The 6040-nt window shown below is 38.8% G+C and overlaps 1 pseudogene; it reads right to left on the reverse strand.

Annotated features, from left to right (window-relative positions):
• Positions 1-2212: 2212 nt before the first annotated feature.
• LOC120584500 (uncharacterized) lies at positions 2213-2331 on the reverse strand (annotated as a pseudogene).
• Positions 2332-6040: the final 3709 nt, after the last annotated feature.

The raw sequence follows: 6040 nt of genomic DNA on the forward strand, positions 1-6040 counted from the left end.
AAAGACCTCTAATTACTTTCCTGTTAATTATTTATATTCACCAAGTGTTTTGTGCTTGCTTGTTAGTTGGTAGCCTCGTGCGATATGTCGGGGTATTAAATGTTGATTTACAAGTCTGGCAATTTTGAACCAGAACTGACTTGCTCTGTTCCATCCTTGGCTCAAGTCACTCATCCTCTATATGAGTCTTCATCTACAGTAGTTTATCATTAACAATATGCTGAAAATGGAACAATAATACCTTATATTTTTATGGTAACTTCCATGTAAAAAATTCTTGTTTTTTTATCTCAGACACATGGGACTTCTATTTCCAAGAGGCCATTTAATATAATCCTATCTCATTCCACATAAAATGTCTTTAGCATCACTGGTCTAGATAAGTTGATTTCATGACACACCTCTCCCCACTCTTATACTCAAAGCAGAAATTACTAATTCACTTTGGAATTGTCCAGCTGGGCCCTGATCCAATTATAATACTTCTTAACACAGAGCTCCAAGCAATTTCCTCCAATTGAATGGTTTTTACCTCCACTGTCAACTGACATTTATCATCCACTATTCATACTTGGAACACCTTAGTGGGGGTGAGCTTACTATGTCTCAAGACAGCCCATTCTACTATTAACTCTGTTTGTGAGACCAGCTCTTCCTAAATACTCTCAACAATATAACCTATCAAGTGACATTCTAAAATTTCTGCCCTTGCTTATCCTTTTATCTACCTTTTTATTTTCTACTCTATTTGTTTACTTCTATTTATCCCTTACCTTGAACATATCAACTCCAGTCATGGTGGATAGAAAATATAATACAACTGCTCATATTTTATAGGTTCTGTTTTATTTAAAATCTGTTCAAGTTTTAAAATAAACAATTCGTTGTAGGTTTTTCCTACCTGAAGATCCAGGTAGGAAAGCAAAGGCTCTCAACCCATTTTTTAAAAACTATGATAGAGGGTCATCATGAGAATACCAAAGGTAAAGAATTAGAAAGGAAGTTAGAGTTGATTCTTGAGCTGCATTTTGAAAGTCCAGAAGGAGTTTTTCCAAACAGATAATAGGGGAAGCACAGAAATAGGACAAGGATGCTATGCCGCCTCTAAAAGGTCTTTTAGTGATCCTAAAACTTAGAATGGAAGACTTGACTCCTTCTGCAGAGTGTTCGATTCCATAGATCTGGGGTGAGGCCTGAGAATCTGCATTTCTAACAAGTTTCCACATGATGGCAATGCTGCTGCTCCAGGAACCACTGTGAGAACCACTGTTCCTAGCCTTAGCATACTTGTGTATACCTGTCCCCAGGTCCACAAGATTATGCTTTTTTTTTTTTTTAATCTGTTTTGCTTTCAGGGCAGTGAGCATGGAAAAGTATCAGAATGAACATATTGTTCAGGCAAAATCTTGAAGCCTTGTCAGTTTGCCAGGGTGATCTGTGCCGGCTTGGCCAATGTGTGGTCACAATGGGTCAGATTGGTGATTGTCAGAAGTGAGGCTGTAGCAGTGGAAAGAAAAAGCATGACTAGTAAGTGGGGTGGGAGGAAGCCTCCCCTTCGAGCTCTGCAGTGGGGTTTATAGCCATTCTCAACAGCGACTGAGATCCAGGCCTCTGAGTCTTCAAAGGTGTGTAGCATAGTGGCCTCCTAAAAGTCATCATTGCTTCTACTGGGAAGAGTGATCTGTGCACTTCCTTCCCTCCTTCCCTCTAAGGATGGCACTTGCTTTGACTTACATAACCAGTCACCCTTCTATTTGTTCAACTCAAATTCCTTTATGCTCCTTTCTCTACCACCCCAGCACCCTTCTTGTTTTAATTCTCATTGTTCCTGCTCTTTAATGAGATTTCAGATTAAATGATCTCAATATTACAATTCTATAAACTATCGGTTTTGCCAACACTGATGCAATGAAAAATGTTTTGCCTTGAACTCAGACCATTCTGTGCATCAGCTTGGTGTTTGGTATAATGAAGCAATTTGTAAGCAGTTAACCCCACCTTGTGAATCAGTCCACATTTGTACATCTGTAGGATGGACTCCAGTCTTTCTGAGTCTCCTATCATGCCAGCAGCTCTAGAATTTCAATTTCCTCAAACAATTCTTTCCTTCCCCCTATTCTGGTCCTTACTTCAGACCACAGTACACATAAAGATGATGCAGATGCAACAAAGAGAGAGATTTAATCATTTTTATTTTTTTATTTTATTTTTATGCCTACAGCGCCCGGTCTTCCTAGGTGGTCTCCCATCAAAGTACTAACCAGGCTCGACCCTGCTTAGCTTCCGAGATCAGACACGATAGGGCATGTTCAGGGTGGCGCAGCCATAGATGAGAGAGAGATTTAAAAAGGGGAGAGAGATGCAGAGAGAAGAGACAAGGAGAGGGGCTGCTGAAGGGGCTGCTCACCCTATTTTGTCACATTTGCTTTGGAGACATGTTTTAAGAACACACTTGGCATGTTCCTAAAGGAGAACTTTGCAATGTCTGTTCTTGCTGTGCGTTTCCTACTGGGGCACATTTATTCCTCTGAGTGCAGGGAGTTTAAGAAGTTATGTGCCTTCTCACAGCAGCTTTGGGGCTGAGAACTGTTCTGTGTGCTCAGGTGGAGGGTTTGTCCTTTTGGTCCAGGTGATGGTCTTTCCTTTGGGGACCTCAGTGTAGCTCCCATATTATCTCCAAGGCTTTTTCGATTAAGAGTCGATTTGAGCAAACGCTGTCAAAATCTGCTTCTCCAATCTAAAGTCACCCTCACACTTAAACAGAAGGATCATGTGTTTACAAACCATGAGGTTAAATAGCCTTACAGGATTTGGAAAGAAGAAAAAATATTCTCGCAATTTTTTAGAAGTTTCTCTGTCTCTCTGAATCTCTGTCTCTCTCTCAAGAAAAAATTGGTTTAGTTTAGAATATCACGTATTTGTTCCTCTCTATCCCCCTGCCCTCATCTCATTATAGTTACTTCCGTACTTTTAAATATATTACCCCGATCCAAATGAGTTTTAGAATATTCCAGTATTTACCACTTATAAGATGTTATTGTTACTTGTTGATTCCACCAGACCTTCTTCTTTCTCAAGTACCAAAGTGATACTGGGCATATACTTTTCTTTAAAATGAAAGTAGATTTTCTTTGGTTTTGCTCTTAGCATTTACACCATCCCTTAGGTAAACTGGAGACACTCTGGGGCGATAGAAAATCCTGGTCAGGACCTGTTAGTCAATGTGGTTTGTTTTCCAAAGCTCTCCTTTTTATTCCCTTTGCTTGGCTAGTTACAAAGTAGTCTTAAATAAAAGAAAGGCCAGAAAAATTAGGACAGGTCAAAGACATGAGCGAGGTCTGACAAGAAGCCTCTGTCTTCACTCAGCTTAGTCCCTGAGCCTTTGTAGGAGGGGGCAGTTGCTGCAGAAAAATCAGTATGTCTTAGGCCTCAGGGGTGCCAACTGGAACACTTTAATCTTTTTGCTTAAAATCCAGACAGCTTATCTTTCCTGACGTTTCTCCTGGGTAATAGGAAGTGTGCTTAATATTGTAAATTCTGCTTTGCAAGTGCTTTTGTCTGGTACCATTTTAAATCGTGTGAATGTTCTTTCTCTTCCCCACTCCTACCCCTTCACAGCAAGCAAACCCAGCACACGTTTGGCCTCCATTCAGTTCTTCTTGGGTGTAAAAGTCCTGGCATTGCTGTCTCCGTTTGGGTTGTAGGAAAAAACATTTTTCAACAATGCTGCTGAAACGCTGCTTTCTCTACTTCAGTGCTTTATCTGGCAAAAGGGTTTGCTGGGACTAAAAAAAGGGGTATAGGGGGGAGAAAGGAAAAATAGCTCTGGGAGGCAAAATGCCAACTCTTCCCTCTTAGGATTCTGCAGCGCATCTCTCCTCTTTCCAAATTTCCAGTGCCTCACTGCACAGACTCTTTGCATTTTGCCTAAGAACTATTTTATCCTGTACCAAATATTTTTAAATTTTAATCTTTTTTTTTCAGTTACAGTTAACATTCAATATTATTTTATATTAGTTTCAGGTGTACAGCATAGTGGTTAGACATTTATGTAATTTACAAAGTGATCCCTCCAATTAGACTTGTACCCACCTGGCACCATACATGGTTATTAATTACAATATTATTGACTATGTTTCTTACGCAGACTCCTTCACCAAACTCTTGAAATTCTTTTTGACTCTAGGTCTTTCCACATCAAACTCTTAAGGATGTGACAACCCTCATTCCAGAAAAAAGCAATCACTCAGTATAGAGTCCAATGATATAGCCAACTTCAATGAGGATCCTCACAGGAACTGGGGCTCCCAGGGGCATGTATAAAATTATACGAAGTGACATATCCATCTAACTAGCCCCCAGGTGCTTCATGTAGTCTTACTTTGTGCCCCTTGCCCCATGGGTTTGTCCTCCTTTTTCTTGGTTTCTGCTCAATGCTTACAAGCTGTTTTCCCAAGCACGCTTCTCCTTCCCAGGGGTTTTGAACTGCCTGTCATGGGCAGTGTTGAGGGGAAAGCAAAGGGATGGAGGTGAGGGGCTGTAGTGGAAACCTCTCCTCATTTTCCTGAGAAAGCCTACATTCTGCTAGCATGGATGAGCTGAGACCCTCTACCATTTCATCCTTTTGTCTTTGAGCTCCGGAGAGGGGCCCACCATCTTTTCTGCTTCTGTTTCTGAGATATTGCTTCCAGTTGGCTCCACTCCTGCCTCACATACCACTGATCACTTGTAATGCAGGCTCTCGTAGGCCCAGGCTTTCTGAGGCTTTCCGAGGTCTATGACTGCTGGTTCATCAGGGAAAGAGAAAGGAGGTAAAAATATGTGTACTGACAATTCAGATGGTCTCATCTCACAATAAAAGAATTCTTGATGAATATAGCTGAGCCCTGATTTTATTCTCATATCAAAACCTTTTTTTTCCTCCACAATTTCTAATAGGTAGATGTTTACTATAATATATGGAAACACACATTGTTCTATCCCATTTCCAAAATATGAGATATCAATTCCTACCTGAAAACTATTTTTGTAAATATATCAATATATTTCTAGCCACTTATGCAGTAATTGTATCCTGAGAAGTCTCTGTGTTGGCCAGAAAGGGAATTCAAAGCCTATGAGTATGATTACTACTATCCCTCTGAGGCTATGTCTGTCTTTGTTCCATATTAATATTGAAAGAGACTGCGATTATATAGTGCCTCTTTAAATTAGGCTATTTCAGAGAATAATATGTGTTTTACAGTTTCTAAATGGTTAGAATTTGGGGGCTTTAAACATGTGTTATAAATTCCTAGTTTTCTTCCATTTTATTAAATAATATTGCCTTATATCTATGACTTGGGTAATTTATTGAAATATCTTTGTAGTTTGGTGCATAAGCAATGTGTATAACTATACCATAAACCTTTGAAAAGAGTGTGTCTTCTCATTTCTAGTATATAAATGTCAAATATGTTTATTAAATAATCATCATTAATGATAGTATTCAGACTACGTCCTTGCTTTTTATTACCTTCTTGAGATATTAGACTCAGAGTGATATTCTAAAGTTTCTCACTGCTATTGTTTCAGCCAATAAACTGTTCTATTAACAATTTTATTTAGTTGCCCATCTGGCATTTTCTAATTATTACCACTTTTTAAAAAAATTAATGGAGTTTATATTTTAAGCAGTTTTTGATTTATAGATAAACCAAATAGAAAGTACAGAGAATTATCCTATGTGCTCTCCCCCACCCCCAATTTCTCCTTTTATTTACATCTTGTATTAGGGTGGTACATTTGCTATGTATATGTTATACCTTTCGTAATTATCCCATAGTTCATGGATATTCTGTGCTGTCTTCTTCATTCTTTTCCTCTTTGCATTTCAGTTGTAGATGTTTTTATTGACATTACTTTAAGTTTACTAATTTTTTTTTTTTCTTTTTTGGCTGTGTCCAGTCTATTGAGCCCATCAAAGGCATTTTTAACTACTGTACAGTGTTTTTGATTTCTGGCATTTCTTTTTCATTCTTTGAGTTTCCATTTCTCTGTT

Source organism: Pteropus medius, unplaced genomic scaffold, assembly GCF_902729225.1.
Source record: "Pteropus medius unplaced genomic scaffold, Ma_sr-lr_union100, whole genome shotgun sequence".
NCBI classification, from domain to species: domain Eukaryota; kingdom Metazoa; phylum Chordata; class Mammalia; order Chiroptera; family Pteropodidae; genus Pteropus; species Pteropus medius.